This window comes from Lolium perenne, chromosome 4, assembly GCF_019359855.2.
Source record: "Lolium perenne isolate Kyuss_39 chromosome 4, Kyuss_2.0, whole genome shotgun sequence".
NCBI classification, from domain to species: domain Eukaryota; kingdom Viridiplantae; phylum Streptophyta; class Magnoliopsida; order Poales; family Poaceae; genus Lolium; species Lolium perenne.
In genome coordinates, this window is record NC_067247.2 from 17,089,064 (window position 1) to 17,116,945 (window position 27,882).

The window sequence follows — 27,882 nt, forward strand, 5'->3', positions numbered from 1 at the left end:
TTTTAGAGTGAAAGAATGATTAAGCTGCGGACTATTTGGTACCAGCTGCAGATTATCTAGCACCAGATGTGGCTTAATTGATACCAGTTGTGGACTATTCTATGGTTCTAGTCAACATCTACCTACCAACTGCGGATACTTTTTAGTTTTAGTTAAGATCTATCTCACTTTCAAATGGTTTCTCTACATATAAATCCTATATCAGCTACGGTCTTATTATATCAACTCCGACTTCACTTGTCTATTTTCCTTCTTCCAGGGTTGTTTTGCAATAAAATCACTTGTTGACACTATGAAGATAGTATCGTAAGTGACTTCACTTGCATTTCCTTCTTCCATAATAACATGGCTCCACTTCTACTGCTCCTTATTCACTATTTTTCTCAATTTCATAGTACTTCCATGTTGAAGTACTCCTGAATTGAGGATGAAAGTGAGTTTTGACTTGTCCTTCCTTCAGAGTATTGTGGTTGCTTCCCACAATTTGACTTTTTCTTCCAGTGAACCTTTATCTTGTCTTCCAAAATCTTCATAATTCGTCACTTCCTCACACGAATACCTTTACCCTCTAGACCTATAACACGAATACCTTTACCCTCTAGACCTATAACATCAAGTAAGAGCTTGATATTGCAACATGCATTTGCATATCAAAGTCAAACTTCATGTATGGATCTAGTCAATCAATGAAAATCCAATAAAGTCCAAGAAAATCCAGCTTTGTGCTTATAATACACATCCTTATATGCCTGGATATAATAGTTGGATAAGACATCCCTAAACATCAGGCGTAGATGTGCAATATATAACACCACGTAATATAGGTTCGGGTTGTGATACTTAGCACATATATATGGATTCCTACTATTTGTCTCAGTATTTACCTCAATTGCTCACTTGCAATCATATAAACTTGAGCAAATTGGTCCAGAATAGTTGTAATCCACCTAATTTCCTTGGAAAGTACTAACTTACCTTCCAATCAATTGAAAACTAATCTCACATGATCTCTCGAGACTATAACATGGCTACTCTAAACACATGATTGTTGGAATATACCACCTATGACTCCATGATTTCTCTATGTGATATTCTCTAATTAAGCCTTCTTCAGACTATGAATTATGGTTCTAACCTACTTGGCACAGTTACCAAGAGTTTAAGGCCTAAGTTTTTTGAACTATTCCCTAAATCCTACTCCTTATCATACTCTTGTTAATTCATTTATGATGTTCTACTCCATCACATCATGACTCTCAAGTGAATCATATATGAGTACCTAGTTTATTGTTGAAAGTAGACTCATCTAACCCCTATCACTCTTCCTTACCTCCTATGATTGACTCATCATAGTTATAAACTACCTCGTATGACTTATCTTCCTCATTTAAACCAGTCATTTGACATTTTAAACTACTCTTACTTAACTATAACTTGCATTGGTATACTTCTTCCAATAGGATATCTTCCTTATGGTTGTATCCTCTCTTTGGACTACCATGTATTGTATACCAAATGTGGTCTACTACCACCTATTATCTTAAGATTCAATGGTGTTCAAATTATTTGGAATGAAGCCAGATAACTAACTATCTTTACTTAAGAAAGATAGATAAGAAAGATTGACTCAAGTGTGTCAGGATTATTCTCAAGTGAATACCCATCTCAAGTCATAAGAATATTTTGTTTAGCATAGTTGACTTAGCTAAGACACTTCCTATAGACACTACCAAACCTATAGGTCTCCTTTAAAGGGTTTTAATCCTAGGGTCAAAGCATCTGCTCTGATACTAGCTGTGGTGACCCAGCGTACTGATACGTCCAATTTGCATCACTATTTTGTATCATAATTTGCTGTTATTTATTGATATATTTCATATTTGGACACAATACTTATGTTATTTCATCTATTTTGCATGTTTCATCATTATTGGAGAATCAAGCACCGGAGCCAGGATTCTGCTGGAAAAAGCACCGTCAGAACGCAATATTTCGGAAGATCAACTGTGGAAGGAAATTATACCAAAAATCCTATTTTTCCAGATGACGAAGGAAGCCAGAAGGGGGAGCTGAGAAGACCCAAGGTGGGGCCAGACCACAGGCCGGCGCGGCCCATGGCCTGGCCGCGCCACCTTGTGGTGTGGGGGCCCCACAGCCCCTTTCGCCTCCTTTTCTTCGCGAAACCCTTCGTCCCGAAGACCTAAGCCACAGAGGGTACCTCACGAAGAGTTACAGCCGCCTCTGCGGGGCGGAGAACACCAGAGAGAAAAGAGCTCTCCGGCGGGCTGAGATCCGCCGGGGAAATTCCCTCCGGGAGGGGGAAATCGACGCCATCGTCACCGTCATCGAGCTGGACATCATCTCCATCACCATCATCATCATCTCCACCATCATCACCGCCGTCTCCACCGCTAGACACCATCACCGCCGTAGCAATTTAGGTTTGATCTTGATTGTTTGATAGGGGAAACTCTCCCGGTATCGATTTCTACTTGTTGTTGATGCTATTGAGTGAAACCATTGAACCAAGGTTTATGTTCAGATTGTTATTCATCATCATATCACCTCTGATCATGTTCCATATGATGTCTCGTGAGTAGTTCGTTTAGTTCTTGAGGACATGGGTGAAGTCTAAATGTTAGTAGTGAACTATGGTTGAGTAATATTCAATGTTATGATATTTAAGTTGTGGTGTTATTCTTCTAGTGGTGTCATGTGAACGTCGACTACATGACACTTCACCTTTATGGGCCTAGGGGAATGCATCTTGTACTCGTTTGCCAATTGCGGGGTTGCCGGAGTGACAGAAACCTAAACCCCCGTTGGTATATCGATGCAGGAGGGATAGCAGGATATCAGAGTTTAAGGCTGTGGTTAGATTTATTCTTAATTACTTTCTTGTAGTTGCGGATGCTTGCAAGGGGTATAATCACAAGTATGTATTAGTCCTAGGAAGGGCGGTACATTAGCACAGGTTCACCCACATAACACTTATCATAACAATGAAGATTATTTAGCCGTATGTAGCGAAAGCACTAGACTAAAATCCCGTGTATCCTCGAGAACGTTTGGTCATTATAAGTAAACAAACCGGCTTGTCCTTTGTGCTAAAAAGGATTGGGCCACTCGCTGCAATTGTTACTCTCGCACTTTACTTACTCGTACTTTATTGAACTGTTACGTCAAAAACCCCTGAATACTTGTCTGTGAGCATTTACAGGGAATCCTTCATCGAAACTGCTTGTCAACACCTTCTGCTCCTCGTTGGGATCGACATTCTTACTTATCGAAAATACTACGATACACCCCCTATACTTGTGGGTCATCAAGACTATTTTCTGGCGCCGTTGCCGGGGAGTGAAGCGCTATTGGTAAGTGGAATTGGTAAGGGAAATATCTACTATTTGTGCTGATTTTATTTCTGCCTGTTGCCATAATTCATTATGGAGAGATCTTCTCTCGAATGATTATTTGGGAAATCCGCTACTACTGCAAAGGTAGTGGATGAGGCGCCATGTAAAGAAGAGATACCATACAAAATACCTATGAAAATTATTGAACGTGTAGTGAATAACCGTTATACAGGGGATGGAACTGTCCACCCTGGAGATCATTTATTGTTCTTGCATGAATTATGCGGTTTATTCAAGTGTGCAGGTATTGCTATGGATGAAGTGAGGAAGAAACTATTCTCTATATCGCTGTCTGGTAAAGCGGCGCATTGGTATAAATTACTGGATAATGGGGATTCTCTTGAATGGAATGATATTGTGCCCCGGTTTTATTCTAAGTTCTATCCTCCAAGTGAAATTCACAAGGATCGGAATCGCATATATAATTTTTGTCCTCATGATGGAGAGAGTATTGCCCAAGCTTGGGGGAGATTGAAGTCTATAATGCTCAAATGCCCCATTCATGAGCTTCCTGGTAATGTTATTATTGATAATTTCTATGCAAGACTTTCTTTTGAAGACAAGACCTTGCTGGATACTTCTTGTTCTGGATCATTCACGCGTAATAAGGAAGAGTTTAAAAGGGACCTTCTTAATCGGATCCAGGGAAAATCTTTTGAAGGATGGGAGATCGACAAAGATCGAGAATCAGGTATAAATTATGATTACAAATGCATTGAAGCTTTTATGGATACTGATAAATTTCGTAATATGAGTGCTACTTATGGTCTTGATTCTCAAGTTGCTGCAAATCTTTATAAAGCTTTTGCCTCTCATTATGAATTGCCTAAGAAGAATTTTGATAAGTATCATGAACCGTATAAAGATAAAATTGATTCATCTATTAATAAATGCGTTGTAGTTGAAACTGTTGATCATGTTATTCCTGAAGCTTATATTGAAAAAACTCCTTTCCCTGCTAAAATGAAGGAGTACTCTGTTATAAATAGTGTGGTTCATAAAAGTGAAAAGAAACCTATAGAACCTGAAGAACAAATAAAAGTTGAACTCTTTGTTGCAATAGTTAAAGATCTTGTGACTGAAAATTTGGAGGAAGGTCATATTATTTTCTGTGAAGATGCTTCTAATATTGTTTCACATCCTAATAAACCCAAGCAAGCTAGTGTTCCTATGCTATCTGTTAGAATTGGTGATCATTGGTATTATGGTTTATGTGATATTGGTGCAAGTATTAGTGTTATTCCTTATGAGCTTTATACAGAGATTATGCACGAAATTGGTTCTTGTGAACTTGAAGATATTGATGTGGTTATTCAGCTGGCTAATAGAGAAACTATTTCTCCAATTGGTATTGTTCGAGATGTGGAAGTTCTATGTGGTAAGATTAAATATCCTGCTGACTTTTTGGTACTTGGTTCTGCTGCTAGTGATTATTGTCCTATTATTTTTGGTAGACCTTTTCTAAATACTTGTGGAGCTATTATAGATTGCAAGAAAGAGAAAATTTTGACTAAATTTGCTGGTGAATCTTATGAGTTTAACTTCTCTAAATTTACCAAAACTCCTTATAAAGCTGAGTTGCCTAATAATGATTTTAAAATGGAACAGTGTGCATCTATTGTTCTTGTTCCTAATAATCCTTTGCAGCAACATTTGGAGAATAGTGAGAGTGAAGTTTTTAAGAAAGAAAGAGATGAGCTTGAGGAAATTTTTCTTCGCCAGCCTATTCTCAAGCATGATTTACCGGTGGAAGATCTGGGTACAACACCGCCACCAAAGGAAGATCCTGTCTTTGATTTAAAACCTTTGCCTGATAATCTTAAATATGCTCATATTGATGATAAGAAAATATATCATGTTATTATTAGTTCTAAGCTTACAGAGTTTGAAGAAGAAAGGCTATTGGACATATTGAAGAAACACCGAGGCGCTATTGGCTACACTCTTGATGACTTGAAGGGGATTTCTCCCTCTATTTGCCAACACGCCATTAATATGGAAGATGATGCGAAGCCTGTTGTTGAACCTCAGCATCGTCTAATTCCCAAAATGAAGGATGTGGTAAGAAATGAGGTATTACGACTTCTTGAAGCTGGTATTATATATCCTATTGCTGATAGTAGATGGGTTAGTCCTGTGCATTGTGTTCCTAAGAAAGGAGGAATGACTGTTGTGCCTAATGATAATGATGAGCTCATAGCTCAAAGAGTAGTTGTAGGATATAGAATGTGCATTGATTATCGAAAAGTTAATAAGGTTACTAAAAAAGATCATTACCCTTTGCCTTTTATTGATCAAATGTTAGAAAGATTATCTAAAAATACTCATTTTTGCTTTCTTGATGGTTATTCTGGATTTTCACAAATTGCTGTTAAAACTAAAGATCAAGAGAAAACCACTTTCACTTGTCCCTATGGAACTTATGCTTATAGACGTATGCCTTTTGGTTTATGTAATGCTCCTGCTACTTTTCAAAGATGCATGTCTGCTATTTTTCATGGTTTTTGCGAAAGTATTGTAGAGGTATTCATGGATGATTTTTCTGTCTATGGGAATTCTTTTGATAATTGCTTGCGAAACCTCGATAAAGTTTTGCAGAGATGTGAAGAAACTAACCTTGTTCTTAATTGGGAGAAATGCCACTTTATGGTTAATGAAGGAATTGTATTGGGACATAAAATTTCTGAGAGAGGTATTGAAGTTGATAGAGCTAAAGTTGAAGCAATTGATAAGATGCCCTATCCTAGGGATGTTAAAGGTATTCGTAGTGTTCTTGGTCATGCTGGGTTTTATAGGACGTTTATTAAAGATTTCTCCAAGATTTCAAAGCCTCTTACTAATCTTCTTCAAAAAGACGTACCTTTTGTTTTTTATGACGATTGTAAGGAAGCTTTTGAAACTCTTAAGAAAGCCTTAACAACTGCTCCTATAGTTGAACCTCCTGATTGGAACTTACCATTTGAAATTATGTGTGATGCTAGTGATTTTGCTGTAGGCGCTGTTCTTGGACAGCGGGTAAATAAAAAACTGAATGTTATTCATTATGCTAGTAAAACTCTTGATGCTGCTCAAAGAAATTATGCTACTACTGAAAAGGAATTGTTAGCTGTAGTTTTTGCTTGTGATAAGTTTAGATCCTATATTGTTGATTCAAAAGTTACTATTCATACTGATCATGCTGCAATCAGATACCTTATGCAAAAGAAAGATGCTAAGCCTAGGCTTATTAGATGGGTACTTCTGTTGCAAGAATTTGATTTACATATTGTAGATAGGAAAGGTGCTGATAATCCTGTTGCTGATAATTTGTCTAGATTGGAAAATATTGCTTATGATCATGTTCCTGTTAATGATAGTTTTCCAAATGAACAATTGGCTGCAATAAAGGTGAGTTCGCGAGACAGTCCTTGGTATGCTGATTATGCTAACTTTATTGTTTCCAAGTACTTGCCTCCAACCTTTTCAGCTCAGCAAAGGAGGAAATTCTTTTATGACTTGAGGCATTATTTCTGGGATGACCCACACTTATATAAAGAAGGAGTGGATGGTATTATGCGAAGATGTGTTCCCGAATATGAACAACAGGAGATATTGAGTAAATGCCATGGTAGTGCTTATGGAGGACATCACGCCGGAGAAAGAACCACGCAAAAGGTTCTACAATCAGGTTTTTATTGGCCAACTCTCTTCAAAGATGCAAGGAAGTTTATTTTATCTTGTGATGAATGCCAAAGGGTTGGTAATATCTCCAGACGCAATGAAATGCCTATGAATTATACTCTTGTTATTGAACCGTTCGATTGTTGGGGATTTGACTTCATGGGACCGTTTCCCTCTTCAGAAGGTAACACTCATATACTTGTTGCTGTTGATTATGTTACTAAATGGGTGGAAGCCATACCTACAAAAAGTGTTGATGGTGAGACCTCTTTAAGAATGCTTTTAGATATTATTTTTCCTAGATTTGGAGTTCCTAGATATATTATAACTGATGGAGGTTCTCATTTTATTCATGGTGGTTTTAGAAAAACTCTTGCTAGATATGGTATTAATCATAGAATTGCTTCCGCTTATCATCCTCAAACTAGTGGGCAAGTAGAATTATCAAATAGAGAAATTAAATCTATCTTGCAAAAGACTGTTAATAAAACTAGAAAGAATTGGGCTAGTAAATTGAAGGATGCACTATGGGCTTATAGAACTGCTTATAAAAATCCCATGGGAATGTCACCTTATAAAAGGGTTTATGGGAAAGCTTGTCATTTACCTTTAGAACTAGAGCACAAAGCTTATTGGGCTGTTAGAGAATTAAATAAAGATCCTAAACTTGCCGGTAATAAGAGGTTGTTGCAATTGAGTTCTCTAGATGAATGGAGAAGTGAAGCTTATGAAAATGCTAAACTCTTTAAAGAGAAAGTTAAAAAATGGCATGATAGAAGGATTATCAAAAGAGAATTTAATATTGGAGATAAAGTCCTATTGTATCGGTCTCGTCTCAGATTCTTTGCAGGGAAATTACTCTCGAAATGGGAAGGACCGTATGTTGTCGAGGAGGTGTATCGTTCAGGAGCAATCAAAATTAGCTCTCTCCAAGGCAATGCCACGCAAGTGGTGAATGGACAAAGACTCAAGCATTATATCTCAGGTGATTCCTATAATGTTGATGTTGATATTATTTGAGTGGAAACACCGGAGGCTTTCATCAAAGGACAAATTGACAGTCCGCCAGAACTCGACTTTGAATAGGTAACAGTACTGGTAATGAAAAGTCCGCAATTTACTTTCCGAACATTATTTTTGCTGTTTTTGGAAAATATGAAAAATTACGAGATCGAAACGGAGTGGAAAAGACGCACGAGGGCGTGCCACCATAGGCCGGCGTGGGCCCCAGCTAGGCCGCGCCACCCTATGGTCTGGCCGCCTCGTCGCCCCTTTCCGACTCTAGTTCGATCTGGTACTTTCCTTTGGTCGTGGAAATTTTTGCTATATAATCCCCCGGACCCCTGGAGGTCCGTATATCATTTTCTCGACGTGTTTTGTTTCGAGCTGTTTCTGCCAGGAATTGTTTCAGATCTAGAGCCATCATGTCTTCATCGGAAACTCCGAAGGACAGCTCCCGCAAGGATGTTGGCAACTTGTACATGGAGGAGCTGAGGATGCACCCGAAGGAGTTGATGCTCGTCGAGGGAGAACTGCAGATCAAGGATGTTCAGGGTCCTAAAGGAGAAGGAAGCTTGGAAGACAGGATGGAGAGGCTAGAACAGGAGGTCTTCAAATACAAGAAGATGGCTGAGCGTGAGGTGGATATCTTCCACAAGATTGTGTCTGAACTCATTGCTGAACACGAGAAGGAAACCGCAAAGCTATGGGGCGACATCCTCTCACTTCACGACACCACCAACAAACTCCAAGCACAGCTCTACGACGTTCAGAATCAGAACTGTGAGTATGAAAACAGGTTTAAATACATAAGCCGTGCTGCTAGTTTCAGCATCCCCGAGACCAAGATGTCGTTTCTTGATGGAGAACCTCTTCCTTGGAAGTTTGATGACGGGTGTTCATCACCACCATCACCGAAGGAGTAATTCATCATCGGTATTGGCATCCCCTTGGTTTGTTCCAAGCTTGGGGGAGTGCCGCGGTATCACATCATCACTACCTTTTACTTTTTACTGTCAAGTAGTGTCATATCATGAGTAGGGAAGTTATCATATAAGATGGGTTGCAGTTTGGAAGTATCTCTCCTTTAGTTGGTTGTCTATGTATCCCTTGGTGTGAGTTATCGTTATGGAATATTAATGAGAAGTCTTATCATTTACATATTGCACATCTTATTTTAGTTTGCAATCTCTACTATATGATTTACCTTGTTGTTAGTATTAGTATCACTTTGGGAGCATTGAATAAATCTATTTGGTTTTGGCAAACTTAGCATTGGTCAATAGCAACAACACTTTGAGGTTTAAGTAGAAAAGAGAAATACATGTAGTTGTTTCATTGTCTTTCTTTCTTGTTAGCTCATAGCTTATTATTCTGAAGTTAAAATTGTTTGTGCTTACAAGGAAGATGCATGATTGTTTCTATCACATGTATATTTGTTTGTTTCCCTCGACTCTTATGCTTGCGAATTAACCTTGCTAGCCAAAGACCTGTACTGAGAGGGAATACTTCTCGTGCATCCAAACCTTAACCCAAACCTATGTCATTTGTGTCCACCATACCTACCTACTACATGGTATTTTCTGCCATTCCAAGTAAATACTTCGTGTGCTACCTTTAAACAATTCAAAATTTACTATCTCTTATTTGTGTCAATGTTTTATAGCTCATGAGGAAGTATGTGGTGTTTTATCTTTCAATCTTGTTGGGCAACTTTCACCAATGGACTAGTGGCTTCATCCGCTTATCCAATAATTTTGCAAAAAGAGCTGGCAATGGTATTCCCAGTCCCAAATTAATTAAACTAAATAGACACTCCTCCATGGTATGTGATTGATGGACGGCACCTGAAGGATTCGGTTAGCCATGGCTTGTGCAAGCAAAGGTTGGGGGGAGTGTCATCATCATAATAAAACTAAAATAAAAAGGCACTCCTTCATGGTATGAGATTGTTGGCAGGCACCCGAGGATTCGGTTAGCCATGGTTTGTGAAAGAAAGGTTGGAAGGAGTGCCACACAAAATGAAAATAAAATGGGAGCCGCTCTTTGAAGGTTGTCTGGCAAGGGGGTTAGAGTACCCGCTACCAGTCGTTGACAACAACAAACACCTCTCAAAATGTTACTTTTATTATCTCTATATGATTTCAAAACTGAAAAAGCTCTAGCACATGATTTAATCACTGCTTCCCTCTGCGAAGGGCCTGTCTTTTACTTTATGTTGAGTCAGTAAACCTATTTCCCTCCATCTCAAGCAAGCATTTGAGTTGTTGTGATCAAACCATTATATTGTGATTTGCTTCATCATGTCTTTTATTCTTCCTTGTTTAGTACAAGTTTTATCTGAATGAATATAGCTTTGCAAGTTATCAATGATCATGAGGAAACCATTATGATTGAGTATGCAAGTTGTGCCATAAAAACTTTAACATGAGAGCGCTGCTCAATGAGATAAGTATAATCTGTTAATTGTTCTCTGAACAAGAACGAAGTTTGCCATCACCAACTATGATTTCTTATGCACCTTTATTTGTGATTACTTTATACTTGTTTCAAGTTGAGTTATATGAGGAAGTTGTTTACTAGAATGTCTTGTGTGAATGAATATGATGCTTCTTGTCCGTATTTTATTTATCGACTCTTCACTCCATAAACATGTGGTCCCGTTATCGAGTTCGATTTCGCTTGGGGACAAGCGAAGTCTAAGCTTGGGGGGAGTTGATACGTCCAATTTGCATCACTATTTTGTATCATAATTTGCTGTTATTCATTGATATATTTCATATTTGGATACAATACTTATGTTATTTCATCTATTTTGCATGTTTCATCATTATTGGAGGATCAAGCACCGGAGCCAGGATTCTGCTGGAAAAAGCACCTTCAGAACGCAATATTTCGGAAGATCAACTGTGGAAGGAAATTATACCAAAAATCCTATTTTTCCAGATGACGAAGGAAGCCAGAAGGGGGAGCTGAGAAGACCCAAGGTGGGGCCAGACCACAGGCCGGCACGGCCCATGGCCTGGCCGCGCCACCTTGTGGTGTGGGGGCCCCACAGCCCCTTTCGCCTCCTTTTCTTCGCGAAACCCTTCGTCCCGAAGACCTAAGCCACAGAGGGTACCTCACGAAGAGTTACAGCCGCCTCTGCGGGGCGGAGAACACCAGAGAGAAAAGAGCTCTCCGGCGGGCTGAGATCCGCCGGGGAAATTCCCTCCGGGAGGGGGAAATCGACTACATGACACTTCACCTTTATGGGCCTAGGGGAATGCATCTTGTACTTGTTTGCCAATTGCGGGGTTGCCGGAGTGACAGAAACCTAAACCCCCGTTGGTATATCGATGCAGGAGGGATAGCAGGATCTCAGAGTTTAAGGCTGTGGTTAGATTTATTCTTAATTACTTTCTTGTAGTTGCGGATGCTTGCAAGGGGTATAATCACAAGTATGTATTAGTCCTAGGAAGGGCGGTACATTAGCACAGGTTCACCCACATAACACTTATCATAACAATGAAGATTATTTAGCCGTATGTAGCGAAAGCACTAGACTAAAATCCCGTGTATCCTCGAGAACGTTTGGTCATTATAAGTAAACAAACCGGCTTGTCCTTTGTGCTAAAAAGGATTGGGCCACTCGCTGCAATTGTTACTCTCGCACTTTACTTACTCGTACTTTATTCAACTGTTACATCAAAAACCCCTGAATACTTGTCTGTGAGCATTTACAGGGAATCCTTCATCGAAACTGCTTGTCAACACCTTCTGCTCCTCGTTGGGATCGACATTCTTACTTATCGAAAATACTACGATACACCCCCTATACTTGTGGGTCATCACGTACCACTGCATGGTGTAGTACACAAGTCGTTGACATAACATAAGTGAAACACCGTTCCACTCATATTACATCCCTCAGAGTGGTACAACAGAAACATATGCGAGTCCAAGGTATGTCTATAGAAGGATACATGAACTGTTTACAGTAGATCAACACAGCCTCCTACTTTACAGTGAGGTAAAACTTCAAATAAAGCTCCAGAAGAATGACTCGTAGTCTAACTTATTGCTAACTCAAGTTTAAGAGCTACTTGGCTTGCTACAGAAATCTAGCTACTTAGGTGCTAGGATTAGGGAAAGGTTCAATTTATTTACTAGTCTAGGTTTCCATTATAGCTGATGCAGAAGTTGACTCCATGGACTTCTTTGACTGGATTCTTCATCTTGTTGCAGTTGACTCCTTTGTCTTCGAGTTCCATGGTAGTTTCTCCTTCGGTGCCTTGATCTAAGAAGGGGGTTCAAATGGGAGGGAATGAGTACGAGCGTACTCAGCAAGTTCATATTAGGAAATAGGTGTATCATGCACTAGCTACAACCATAGACCAAAAAGCCATAGGCCAATGCAAGTTTTCATAAACATTTCTTCAAAAGGTTTATTTTATTCTGAAAACTATGACCGTCAGTCTTCACAGGTTGAACAGAACTTCATGGAGTTCCTTTCCTGCCGCGTTCGCAGTTCCCTTCCCGGAACAAGGAGTGACAACCACAATTTGATACACTCTGCAGAGGTGCGTTACTTTCTCGTCCACACTTCCTTGGTGTGGGGCCAGGTGTAAGATCCAAGCCAATCATTGCCTTCTCCACGACCCCGCATACCCACCCTTTTGTCCCACTCACATATCCCCGATAGATATCTTCTGTTCATACGGCTTTACCCCCGATATGCTATGGACAATCCATCATAGACGATAGAGCTTCTCATCCACACTGATGGGGATTTTAAAGGATTTCCCAACCTACGGCAGTGTTCTCCCAACACCCCGCCAGGCTCCACCAGGTTCGTTGATATGCAGGAGGGAAAGATACAGCTGACTTCCCCAGAGCCATTATAGATCTTATGGGTAACGCGATATGTACGGCGCTAGAATCACTAGACGGCATTGGTACTTAGTCCTAGATGAGTAGTACCCATGCAATGGAACCTCCACCATAAGCACATACCATGGTTCCATTGCCCACCACATAGTCATATTCATAATTGTAAAATAATACTTTGCTTTTTAATGCAAGAGTGATAAGTATAGTACTTTGCATATAGTTTGATAAAAATAATCAAATGACATGAGCAAGCGATGAACTTGCCTTTCTTGACTGCAAGATTATGCAGGCAAAAGCTTCGATACGTGAGAACTCCAAATTCTGAAATACCATCATTGTCCGGTAATGACAATGTTTAAAGAATTGGCAAAGATGCTATAATGCATGGTATGAAATGCAATCGTCCCGAGCGTAACCTAACCTCGATGATTTAGGATGTATGAGTTGTAAAGATTTCTTTAGGGTTTGTTGCACTTTTAGAATGGTTCTCAAACAAGGTTCTTATTAGGGTTTGGTTATATTAGCATCATAACCAAGTGATATAAGACATCATCACAAGCACACATATAAAGGACTTGTAGTTGAACAATATGTGAAAAGCAGTTGTCAATTTTAAGTTCTACAGGACATGGTTGATGATTACTTGTATTATACTTCAAAAGAATAACTTTTGAAGAACAGATTCCATTAGAACAAAAACTACTATACATAGGAGCTGTGGGCTTCTAGATTTTACTATTGGATTCATTTACTTCTTTAATAGGAACTAGTTGGGTTGTTAAGCAAGTTTATTACTATGGTTGATTATGGGTATCATATCAAAGAATGATGGTCAAGGTGTTTCTATAAGTTAGGGTTTACTATGGCTTCACATTTGCTTCACTAAGTAATCACTAATGGTTTCTAAGCTAAGTGGTTTATGATCATTAAGTAGGGTTTAGTGGGATAGGAACATGTGTTGTGAATTATTACACAAGGTTGTTACTAGGGTTCATCATTATGGTTCTACTAGGGTTTGATGGTTGAGTTGATTCTAATGGTATGGTATATAGGAGTGGTGATCAATGGTACTAATCCAACTAACAAGTTAGGGTTTGCTCCTAAGTGACACTAGTGGATCATATAGATTTTAATTAAGAATAGGAACATGAAATGATAATTTTCATGTGACTTGGTTTTATGCTAGTGGATCATAAGAATACATTCATTTATTTCTTACTAGGGTTTTATATGTCAAGTAAATCTCACATGATCACATGTGACACATAACTAGGGTTTTAGAGTTGTTTCTAAGGTGGAATGATCACATAAAATAATGGGATCAAGGTCTTACTTATATTAAAACTAGTGTTTCTAAATTATGGTATAACTCTTAAACTAATAATTTGTAAAGAGATGTGGTCACTAATTACTTTGATACAAAATTAATAATGGTTTTAGCATTTTATTAATTTTCACAAGAATTAATAATTTGGGTAACTCCTATTTAGGTTTAATTAAATACTAGGATTTAACAATTGTTATTAGGTTTTAGAATAATTAACTTGTTAACTAAAGATGTTTAAGTAAACAAGTTTTTAATTATCAAAATAATATTAGCCTTTAGTATTTTCTTGATTTATTATCATTTAAAGAAAAATAGAAAATAACAATTTGCAAATTATGGTTTTTGAATTATCACTAATATTTAAGTGGATGCAATTATGATAAAGAAAACTAATCTTAAAATTTTATTTAGTTAATGACTAGCTATTATTTGTTTTTGAAACTTAATAATTATTGATTTCAAATTGTGTTTTAAATCAAATGAAATGGCATAATTAATAAGGTTAAAAATAAGTGAATTTTTATTTTGACACACATTATTATTTTATATTTTATTTGAATAGCGTTTATTTTTGTGAGCATTTTGATATATTATTTATATTTTTCTGAGTTAAAATGAATTTTATCTATTTCAGCAAGTTTCAGTGATTTTCTGGTTTTTAAAATTAAAACAGAAAAACTACACGCACCCAAACGGTACACACCCACAAACACAGACAGGTGGGACCTGTGTCCACCTCAGCAGCCACGCAAGCGACGACTGGTCCACTTTGACCGTGGTGTTTGACCTCACCGGCGTTTAAACACCGGCTGCCAGCTGAGGACGGCGCCGCCGATTTACTGCCTCCCGGGGCACGCGATTAGGGTTTTCGGAACCTCCTCGACATGCTGAGGCTAGTGGTGGTGATGGTTTCATGAAGGGATCACCGGAGCTATCTCCGGCGAGCTCTACCGCGGCAACAAGCTCCGTCCAACATATGAACTAGCGCTAGGATGATCTTTAGGAAGCAAGGAATAACTCATTCGACGCGCCTGCTCACCTTGATGCTTCCTAGATGCTCGACGGAGTCCGCAAGAGACGAGAACGATGACGATCTTCATTTCCCCGCGGGATGCCGATGAAAGGGAATGATCAATTGACAGCAGTGGAGACCCCCTCTCCTCGATTCCTTCAGCGAGGATGCTCCCTGAGGCATGGCGCTTCTCCTCGTCCACTTCATTGACTCCGGGGTGCCCCCAGTCGATGGCGTCATGCTCGACACCGGCGACCTGGCGCAGATGAATGCGAGAGTTTGAGAGCTAGAGAGAGAGTGAGAAGAGGTAGTGCGGAACTAGGGTTGCGAGGAGCTTTTGCCTGTCTATTTATAGAGCTCGAGGTGGTCGGAAACATTGTATCGCCGGCGACAGAGGTGGAGATGCTATGACGACGACGCACACGGTTCAGGCACGAATCTTGGCGAACTTTGGATCACACGGACTCATGCAACTTCAATTGAGCGTTGGGCATGGTCTTGGCGTCCAGAATCATCCCTATCGGCAGCGACGACGTGGCCGAGAGGCTCATGTGCGCTGTCGACGCCGTGGAGGAAGACGAAGCCCCTTTTCTTCTGTTCGATACCGTTTCGTGGCATCGGCTGGTTCTGGTTTACTTGGGCCAAGTTGGTGGGCTGCGTTGCTGGGCTCGGCCGAACAGGTAAGCCTGGTAAGCCCCTCTCTCTCTATTTTCTTTTCTGTTTTTATTTCCTATTCTCCATTTGTTATTTGGATTCAAATTTGAATTCTATTTTGGTTTGCAGGTGCTAAATATTTTATTATCAATATCACTTGATACTATTACTTACTGCCTAGTGTTGCTTTTAAAATAAAAATTTAATTTATGATTAGATGGATATTGTGTGAGGTTTAATGAAAATAGACATGGTCCCATGTTTTTTATATTTTAGTTCCTTCTAATTTAGGGACCAAATGTATTTAGGTGATTTGAATTTTATAACCTATGCATGGGGAACATATTATATTTTGCTAGTGCTAAACAATAGTGATTATGCACATATAGATTAATTATGGATAGGGTTTAACAAATGGTAAAGGTATGGGATTGGTTCATGATTTTATGTGTATGATTGTTTCTAAGGTTTCAGAAAATGGTTGATTAAACTCTATAATTACTAATCTTGCTTAGCAACTTCTAGCTTGGATTATACTTGTGATCCATGATACACAAGTGATACATCTCAAACGTATCTATAATTTCTTATGTTCCATGCTAGTTTTATGACAATACTCATGATGGCGTGTATTTCACACGTTCGTTGGGCAACCCCAAGAGGAAGGTATGATGCGCACAGCAGCAAGTTTTCCCTCTGAAAGAAACCAAGGTTTATCGAACCAGGAGGAGCCAAGAAGCACGTTGAAGGTTGATGGCGGCGAGATGTAGTGCGGCGCAACACCAGGGATTCCGGCGCCAACGTGGAACCTGCACAACACAACCAAAGTACTTTGCCCCAACGAAACAGTGAGGTTGTCAATCTCACCGGCTTGCTGTTACAAAGGATTAACCGTATTGTGTGGAAGATGATTGTTTGCAGAGAAAACAGTAAAACAAGTATTGCAGTAGATTGTATTTCAGTAAAGAGAATTGGACCGGGGTCCACAGTTCACTAGAGGTGTCTCTCCCATAAGACGAACAGCATGTTGGGTGAACAAATTACAGTTGGGCAATTGACAAATAAAGAGAGCATGACAATGCACATACATATCATGATGAGTATAGTGAGATTTAATTGGGCATTACGACAAAGTACATAGACCGCCATCCAACTGCATCTATGCCTAAAAAGTCCACCTTCAGGTTATCATCCGAACCCCCTCCAGTATTAAGTTGCAAGCAACAGACAATTGCATTAAGTATGGTGCGTAATGTAATCAACAACTACATCCTTAGACATAGCATCAATGTTTTATCCCTAGTGGCAACAGCACAACACAACCTTAGAACTTTCGTCACATCGTCCCGGTGTCAATGCAGGCATGAACCCACTATCGAGCATAAGTACTCCCTCTTGGAGTTAAAAGCATCTACTTGGCCAGAGCATCTACTAGTAACGGAGAGCATGCAAGATCATAAACAACACATAAGCATAACTTTGATAATCAACATAACAAGTATTCTCTATTCATCGGATCCCAACAAACGCAACATATAGAATTACAGATAGATGATCTTGATCATGATAGGCAGCTCACAAGATCCGACAATAATAGCACAATGGGGAGAAGACAACCATCTAGCTACTGCTATGGACCCATAGTCCAGGGGTAGACTACTCACACATCACACCGGAGGCGACCATGGCGGCGTAGAGTCCTCCGGGAGATGATTCCCCTCTCCGGCAGGGTGCCGGAGGCGATCTCCTGGATCCCCCGAGATGGGATCGGCGGCGACGGCGTCTCTGGAAGGTTTTTCGTATCGTGGCTCTCGGTACTGGGGGTTTCGTCACGGAGGCTTTAAGTAGGCGGAAGGGCAGGTCAAGAGGCGGCACGGGGGCCCCACACCATAGGGCCGCGCGGCCAAGGGGGGGGCCGCGCCGCCCTAGGGTTTGGCTCCCCCGTGGCCCCTCTTCGTCTCTCCTTCGGACTTCTGGAAGCTTCGTGAGAAAATAGGCCCCTGGGCTTTGATTTCGTCCAATTCCAAGAATATTTCCTTACTAGGATTTCTGAAACCAAAAACAGCAGAAAACAGCAACTGGCACTTCGGCATCTTGTTAATAGGTTAGTTCCAGAAAATGCACGAATATGACATAAAGTGTGCATAAAACATGTAGATAACATCAATAATGTGGCATGGAACATAAGAAATTATCGATACGTCGGAGACGTATCAACTCACATGTTGTATATGCACTTTATATCATATTATGGAATTTATTGGACTAACTTATTAACAAGATTCCACAGTGCCAGTTTCTGTTTATTATGTCTGTTTATTGCAGAAAAGGCCCAAAAACCAAAGTGCTCGGAAAAATCCAGAAAAATCACAGAAATTCTATTTCGCCGGAAGACTCACGGAGCCAGAAGGGCAAGCCAGGGGGGAGGCCCAGGGCCTCCACACCATAGGCCGGCGCGGCCAGAGGGGTGGCCGCCCCACCCTATGGGGTGGGCCCCTCGGGACTCTTCCGACTCCGTCTCTTCGCCTATAAGATCCCTCGTGACCTAAAACCTCGAGATGGATTGACGAAACTCCAGAAAGACTCCAGGGACGCCGCCGCCATCGCGAAACTCCAATTTGGGGGACAGAAGTCTCTGTTCCGGCACCCTGCCGGGACGGGGAATTGCCCCCGGAGTCATCTCCATCGACATCACCGCCATCTCCATCGCCGTTGTTGTCTCCCATGATGAGGAGGGAGTAGTTCTCCCCCGAGGCTGAGGGCTCTACCGTAGCTATGTGGTTCATCTCTCTCTCCCATGTGATCTTTATGTGATCATGAGCTTTGTATCACTATTACTATGTGCTACTCTAGTGATTTTATTAAAGTATTCTATTCCTCCTTCATGATGTAATGTTGACAGTGTGTGCATCATGTAGTACTTGGTATATGCTATGATTGTGATCTCTTGTAGATTATGAAGTTAACTATTACTATGATAGTATTGATGCGATCTATTCCCCCTTTCATAGCTATCGTGGACAGTGTGTATGCTATGTTAGTACTCGGTCTAAATTGCAATGATCTATTATGCACTCTAGAGGTTACTTAAATATGAATTCCGAATGTTGTGGAGCTTGTTTACTCCGGCTTGAGGGAGCTCTTGTTGCCCTACACAATGAATGGAGTTTGTTATCCAACAAGAGAGTGTAGAAGTAGCATAAGAGAAGAGAACTTATTTATTTATGTGATCATTGTTGAGAGTGTCCACTAGTGAAAGTATGATCCCTAGGCCTTGTTTCCAAGCATCGAATCTCCGTTTACTTACTGTTCTACTGCATGTTTACTTGCTGTCATCTTTATTTCAGATTGTTATTACCACTCATATTAATCCATATCACTTACATTTTACTATCTCTTCGCCGAACTAGTGCACCTATACATCTGACAAGTGTATTGGGTGTGTTGGGGATACAAGAGACCTCTACCTCCCTGAGTTCGATAAACCTTGGGTGATTCACTTAAGGGAAACTTGCTGCTGTTCTACAAACCTCTGCTCTTGGAGGCCCAACACTGTCTACAGGAATAGAAGCGTGCGTAGACATCAAGCTATTTTCTGGCGCCGTTGCCGGGGAGGTAAGGTAAAAGGTATTCACATCCTCCGACTACTAAGCTATTTCCTAGCACTGTTGCCGGTGTGTGAGTGCTCGAAGCTATTTCCTTTAGATTCTGCAATTGCAGCTTTTTGTTTCTTGTTTTTATTTTCACTAGTTAGGCTTAATGGAAAACAACAAAAATATGAGAGAACTTTATAGTATTTATCTTGAGTTGGGACATGAGGTGTTTGAAGAGCAAATTAAAAAACCTATGGAACTTTATATGCATGCTAATGGCAATGATATTAGTATGAATGCTTTGAACACCATTGTTGCTAATGCTATGGAAAATTCTAAGCTTGGGGAAGCTGGTTTTGATGAGCATGATATTTTTAGTCCCCCAAGTTTTGAGGAGAAAATTTTCTTTGATGATACTTTGCCTCCTATTTATGATGATTATAATGATAGTGGTATTTTGGTGCCACCCACTATGGAGGATAAAGTTTATTATGATTATACCATGCCTGCAATTTATGATCATTACAATGATTGTTGTGATAGTTTTACTCCCACTATTACTAATAAAATTGATTATGCTTATGTGAAGAGTAATGATACTTTTATGCATGTGGCTCATGATAAGAATGCTTTATGTGATAGTTATATTGTTGAGTTTGTTCATGATGCTACTGAAAATTATTATGAGAGAGGAAAATATGGTTGTAGAAATTTTCATGGTACTAAAACACCTCTCTATGTGCTGAAAATTTTGAAGTTACTCTTGCTTTATCTTCTTATGCTTGTCACTTTGTTCTTCATGAATTTATTTGTGTACAAAATTCCTATGCATAGGAAGTGGGTTAGACTTAAACATGTTTTATATATGCTTCTTGATGCTCCCTTTTCTTCAACTCTTGTTACTTGCGAGAGCATCATTAAAATTGCTGAGCCCATCTTAATGGCTATAAAGAAAGCACTTCTTGGGAGATAACCCATGTTTTTATTTTGCTACTGTTTTGTTGTATCTTGGAAGTTGTTACTAATGTAGAAACCTCTCCTTATATTTATTTTATTGCATTGTTGTGTCAAGTAAAGTCTTTGATAATAAGGTTGATACTAGATTTGGATTACTGCGCAGAAATAGATTTCTTGCTGTCACGAAATTTAGCAGCCCAGTCTGTAGGTAACTCAGAAAAATCTGCCAATTTACGTGAGTGATCCTCAGATATGTACGCAACTTTCATTCAATTTGAGCTTTTTCATCTGAGCAAGTTAAGTGCCCCAGAAAAATTCGTCTTTACGGACTGTTCTGTTTTGACAGATTCTGCCTTTTATTTCGCATTGCCTGTTTTGCTATGTTTGATGGATTTATTTGTTCCATTAACTTTCAGTAGCTTTGTGCAATGTCCAGAAGTGTTAAGAATGATTATGTCACCTCTGAACATGTGAATTTTTTAATTTGCACTAACCCTCTAATGAGATTGTTTTGAGTTTGGTGTGGAGGAAGTTTTCAAGGATCAAGAGAGGAGGATGATACAATATGATCAAGAAGAGTGAAAAGTCTAAGCTTGGGGATGCCCCCGTGGTTCATCCCTGCATATTTCAAGAAGACTCAAGCATCTAAGCTTGGGGATGCCCAAGGCATCCCCTTCTTCATCGACAACTTATCAGGTCACCTCTAGTGAAACTATATTTTTATTCCGTCACATCTTATGTGCTTTACTTGGAGCGTCTGTGTGCTTTTATTTTTGTTTTGTTATTTTCTTTATCTGAATAAATTGGATCACATCATGCTTGTGTGGGAGAGATACACACTCCGCTTTTTCATTTGAACACTTGTGTTCTTCGTTTTACTTTTAATGTTCAATGGCAAAAGTTAAAAGTTGCTGCATTCATTGCTATTTGGTTGGAAACGGAAAATGCTTCATGTGGTAATTGGTATATTGTCTTGAATAATTTGATACTTGGCAATTTTTGTGCTCAAATAGATCATGTTTAAGCTCTTGCATCATGTACTTTGCACCTATTAGTGGAGAATTACCATAGAGCTTGTTGAAATTTGGTTTGCATGATTGGTCTCTCTAAAAGTCTAGATATTTTCTAGTAAAAGTGTTTGAACAACAAGGAGACAGTGTAGAGTCTTATAATGCTTGCAATATGTTCTTATGTAAGTTTTTCTATGCCGGTTCATACTTGAGTTTGCTTCAAACAACCTTGCTAGTCAAAGCCTTGTATTGAGAGGGATTACTTCTCGTGCATCCAAATCCTTGAGCCAAAAACTATGCCATTTGTGTCCACCATACCTACCTACTACATGGTATTTCTCTGCCATTCGAAAGTAAATTGCTTGAGTGCTACCTTTAAAATTTCATTCATTTGTCTTTGCAATATATAGCTCATGGGAAAAATAGCTTAAAAACTATTGTGGTATTGAATATGTCGCTTATGTATCTTATTTCTTATAAGTTGCTTGTTGAGCGGTAACCATGTTTCTGGGGACGCCATCAACTATTACACCTTTGTTGAATATCATGTGAGTTGCTATCCATGTTCGTCTTGTCTGAAGTAAGGGTGATTTATCATGATCAAATGGTTTGAGTATGCCTATTGTTAGAGAAAAAACATTGGGCCGCTAACTAAAGCCATGATCCATGGTGGAAGTTTCAGTTTGGACATTAATCCTCAATCTCTTATGAGAATATTATCTGTTGTTGAATGCTTATGCATTAAAGAGGAGTCCATTACCTGTTTTCTATGTTGTCCTGGTATGGATGTCTAAGTTGAGAATAATCAAAAGCGAGAAATCCAATACGAACTTTCTCCTTAGACCTTTGTACAGGCGGCATAGAGGTACCCCTTTGTGACACTTGGTTGAAACATATGCTATGCAATCATAATCCATGTAAATCCAAGCTAATTAGGACAAGGTGCGAGCACTATTGGTAATCTATGCATGAGGCTTGCAACTTATAGGATGTCTTATGCATAACACATATGAATTATTACTACCGTTGACAAAATTGTTTCTATGTTTTCAAAATAAAAGCTCTAGCACAAAAATAGTAATCCATGCTTCCCTCTGCGAAGGGCATATCTTTTACTTTATGTTGAGTCAGTTTACCTACTTCTTTCTGTCTTAGAAGCAAACACATGTGTCAACTGTGTGCATTGATTCTTACATGTTTACTTATTGCACTTGTTATATTACTTTATGTTGACAACTATCCATGAGATATACATGTTACAAGTTGAAAGCAATTGCTGAAACTTAAATCATCCTTTGTGTTGCTTCAATGCCTTTACTTTGAATTTATTGCTTTATGAGTTAACTCTTATGCAAGACTTATTGATGCTTGTCTTGAAAGTACTATTCATGAAAAGTCTTTGCTATATGATTCAGTTGTTTAGTCATTATCTTTACCATTGCTTCGAATCACTTCATTCATCTCATATGCTTTACAATAGTATTGATCAAGATTATGATAGTAGCATGTCACTTCAGAAATTATCCTTGTTATCGTTTACCTACTCGAGGGCGAGTAGGAACTAAGCTTGGGGATGCTTGATACGTCTCAAACGTATCTATAATTTCTTATGTTCCATGCTAGTTTTATGACAATACTCACATGTTTTATATGCACTTTATATCATATTATGGCATTTATTGGACTAACCTATTAACAAGATTCCACAGTGCCAGCTGTTTATTATGTCTGTTTATTGCAGAAAAGGCCCAAAAACCAAAGTGCTCGGAAAAATCCAGAAAAATCACATAAATTCTATTTCGCCGGAAGACTCACGGAGCCAGAAGGGCAAGCCAGGGGGAGGCCCAGGGCCTCCACACCATAGGCCGGCGCGGCCAGAGGGGTGGGCGCCCCACCCTATGGGGTGGGCCCCTCGAGACTCTTCCGACTCCGTCTCTTTGCCTATAACATCCCTCGTGACCTAAAACCTTGAGACGGATTGACGAAACTCCAGAAAGACTCCAGGGATGTCGGCCCCCGAAGTTAGATATGCATCACGGAGATAGTACCCCTCGTGACTACGTATCCGTGTCGGAGTACCAAGCTGTTGACCCTAGGAGTAGGAATACGGACGTGGAACTAGTGCCCCTCGCGTACACGCATCCAGGCCTAGGTGTCTCGCCTTCCTGTGCACTCGATATGAAACACGCACGGTGCACAGGTTACAAGGGCATAGCATCACAGATGATATCACAACATTAACTCTACGACACAAAAGAGTTAAATAAGTATATAGCAACGCTCATAGAGCAAGATAGCAAATGACACTGAGAGGACACATGTCCACAATACATCAATACATCATGCGGAAGCGAATATACGTCTGAGTACAGACAAGATGCAAATGGGACTAAGAGTCCATAAATAAAGCAGTCGGATCCATATCCGGCCAAGCCCTGTGTCGTCGCCTTAGGAGCGTCCTCTCTACTCGACGTAGTCGTCCTCGGCGTAGTCCACAAAGTAGTGTCCAGGTGGATACTCAAAACCTGCCGTACCTGCAAACATCGGGCCGACGGTTGCCGGAAAAAGAGAGGAAAAGCGAGGGTGAGTACCAAGGCGCGTACCCAGCGAGACTTAGAATATTGGCTGCGCTCGCCGGCTATATGGTGGGTTTAGCGGCAGCAAAGCTTGCACTAAAACATATAGAGACACTCTCAACTTTCCATGTACAAGGTATAGATAAGAGAGCGTGCATCTAGCAGTTCTAAAACTCTGCAAACATAACTCATCTGATGCATTCCCCCTTCTACATGCTATAGGAAGAAGATGCAAAGGCACTCACACGGTTTACAGTTTTAACCAGTTTTATTAAAGTTCCGCTAATTACTACGCAAGTTTATTAGCAGATAAAGGGGTGAAAGTTGTCTATGATCAAGTAACACTTCTCCAAGTCGTCCATAACCGTGGACACGGCTTTTCGAAAAGATTGTAACCCTGCAGGGGTGCACTACTGGTCTCATACGCTCGATCAACCCTACTGGATCAAAGCAGAGTATCACGACACTACCTCTCCCTTCACCACAGACCAAGTCCAAGAGCCACCTAACTAAGTTAAACCCGTTACGGAGTTCGGCCGAGTCTCCGAGGCGGACCTAGCTGTTGCGCCAGCGTACTAGGTGGTTTAACACACACTGGGGCGATAAACCACTTCGCAGCGGCTCCGCGACCTATACGTGCATACCAGAAACAAGGGATACAAGGCACCCAGGGGCTTCCCAAATATAAAGAAGTAACAGGCTGGTATGCACGCAAACAACAAATGGTAAAACATTGCAAACTAGTTGTGGCCACTGGACAATGGAAGTAGTCCAGGAATTGGTCGAGGGGGCCCCACTGAACCCCACGTATGGTTAGTGCGCTCAGTCTTGGATCAGATAACAAGAACTCGGGATCCTAAGGTATTAGTGGACACAAGTGAGCTGTGTTCAAAGCGAAAAATCAGCTGACCCACCGATGCCTCTACTTAGCAATTTTATTATTAGCATGAATAAGTAAGGTGTGAACTTATTGAACAGTTATAACCATAAGCATGTATCCCGGAACCCCCCAACAAATATAACCCAACTAAATAACGATGACGACAACGATAATAGTAACAATGTAATAACGGTACTAAGCAAGCCTACGACTCGCATGGCTGACCCTGTAACCAAACAACAGTTGTAGGATATATGTATGGGTCTAAGGCTTGCAGTAGGTGACATGTGATAGGATACGTGACAAGAACGGCACACCAGGATAGCAGTAAGGTAAAGAGGCAAAAGCAGAAAATAGGTAGCAGGGAAAAAATGCTCGCCTGCCAAGTCAGAAGAAGAGAAACCGGCACGATCCTCCTCAGGGTAGTAGTCGTACTCCTCGCCGTACTCCTCGGTACCGGCGTCTAACGAGAAGAACCAAACACACATACAAGAGAGAGTACACAATCATCAATACCAGAAATGAAATGCGACAATATGATGCATGGCATGTGATATGCAAGAGGGTCCATACTTGGCAAAGTTAAGTGGGGCAATCTGCTAGACAAGATAAGTAATAATTGCCCGCACATATCATTTAGTTATCGTGGAATTAACCATTTGGCAGAGATAGAAAGGTCTATGATGCATGACAAGTTCATAGTTGGATTCGTCTCGGGAAAAATGATTGATTTCTATATAAAGTTCATCGGCATCGGAGACACGGTTCTCAAGATATGATTTATGCAAATTTTAAATTATAAAAATCTGTTTTTATTAATTGGTCAAAATTATTTATTCAAGAATAAATTGTAACAGGATGAGTTTTAAAATAATTCAAATCCCTGTCATTGAATATAAATACACAGTTTAGAAGAACAATTTTAAACTGCATTTGAAAACCAGAGAGCAAAATAGAATGATTTGTTTTTGTCCAGGTCGGAGGAATTGATCCTGGACCTGTTGAGTATCAAGCAAGGGCACCACCGTTTGGCTGGGTTTTCGATTGAAACGAGCACAGGAAAACACAGCAGTAGTACTGTGAGCGCTACAGGTAACTGAAGGTGTCAACCAAAACTGAACTTTCTGCAGCGTTCCTGGGATCTGGACTTTGGACTGCTGGGAAGTAGAAAGAAAGAACATTTGTGCTTCCTGGGAACCCAGAACAGCGACACCATCAAAGTGGAGCTGCAGCACGTTTAGAATCTACAGGGTAACAACGTGGAAGTACTAACAAAAGGCTAATGAAGGTGACACTCTAACTGAAGAACTAGACAGTGCATTGGAAAACAGAAACAGAGAAAAGAAAATGAATTTCGTGACTCGTGCGAAAAGATCTTGCTTCCAGGTTGCTGCGCACATGCTGAACCAAAAGGACTAATGAAGGTGACACTCTAACTGAAGAACTAGACAGTGCATTGGAAAACAGAAACAGAGAAAAGAAAATGAATTTCGTGACTCGTGCGAAAAGATCTTGCTTCCAGGTTGCTGCGCACATGCTGAACCAAAAGGACTGGTGTTCGTTCTTGAAATAGATCAAGGTGCAGAGAAACTGAGTGCAGTGCTGCAGTAACTGAAGATGAAACATAACTGAAACTTTCAACAGCGAAGCTGAACCAAAAACTGGCACTTTACAAGCTTGCCGCGCGTGGGACGATCGCTGGCCCGCTGTGAGCTCATGTTGCTACGATGCTGCTGCTGGATAGGTTGCAGCGGAAGGCAAGGAATAGCATCAGGGAAGTACGGACTGCTCACCGCGCTCGCAAACAAGTCGAAGAAGATCAAGGCGACGGAGTCGGTGTGGAAGAAGCAGACGACGCGACGGCGACCGTGGCGGCGCTTGGTGACGACGAGGACGGTGGAGACGTCCTGGGGTAGCTCCCGCTCCAGACCTTCAGCGAGGAGGACGAGGGCGCCACGGCGGCTCCATCCCTGCGCTCGGCGCAGCGAACGGCGGCGAACAACGACGGCGATCTCCGGTAGGATTCTTGGTGTTACTGCCCAAACTAAAAACTTCCCTCGAGTCTCTCTTGGTGAAGAAAGGGAAACAAGACGGGAGGCGGCGGCGAAGGGGCTAGGGTTCGCTCTTCGATTTGGAATTGGAGGGGAAAAAGAGGAGAGGAAAAATGGGGAGCAGGTGCAGATGCTCTGTGCCGTAGAACAGAGAAGACAGGGATGACCACTACGACCAAGGACAGGAAAAGAAGAAGGCCGGGTGCTCCTGGGCCTGGTGGCTATTTTGATTTTTCTTTCTTTTCCAATTTATTTCATTTTTTCTTTATGTTTTATTTTATTCAAAGCAAAGCCAATTTGAATTGGGATAAGAATAGGAAGGTTTGTAAATAATTTTAATTCATTGCTGTATCTACTGGAAACAAAACCAAACATTTGCTACCTTCCAAAAGTGTTCTTAAGTTGATTAATTGCAAAGTAAGAAATTAAAGAGAAGGGGTTTAATATCAACCCATATTTACTAGAAAGATTTGGCATGACCTCTTTGGAAAATGGTAAATTATAAGGAAAAGAATAGGTAGGCTTGAAGGTTGGAACATCTCAAGTAAGATAGAGGTAAAACTGGAGAGAGAAAGAAAAAAAAACCAACACATAAAAGATAAAAGGAAAAATAAAACCAAATGCAATTTTATAAGAACCAAAAGTGACATGATGAGATGCATGAATGCAATATGATGCACAAACTTGCAAAACTAAAAGGGTAGCTCACTTGGGATGTTACAAGGGACGCCGCCGCCATCGCGAAACTCCAATTCGGGGGACAGAAGTCTCTGTTCCGGCACCCTGCCGGGACGGGGAATTGCCCCCGGAGTCATCTCCATCGACATCACCGCCATCTCCATCACCGTTGCTGTCTCCCATGATGAGGAGGGAGTATT

The 27,882-nt window shown here is 40.5% G+C and overlaps 1 long non-coding RNA gene across 1 annotated transcript; it reads right to left on the reverse strand.

The window, feature by feature from the left end:
• Nucleotides 1–23,926: 23,926 nt before the first annotated feature.
• On the reverse strand, nucleotides 23,927–27,344 carry LOC127321347 (uncharacterized). Its single transcript, XR_011742356.1, has 3 exons — nucleotides 26,747–27,344; nucleotides 25,333–25,416; nucleotides 23,927–24,031 (listed from the first exon to the last, which is right to left on the reverse strand). It is a non-coding gene; the product is annotated as an uncharacterized lncRNA (long non-coding RNA).
• Between the last annotated feature and the right edge of the window lie 538 nt (nucleotides 27,345–27,882).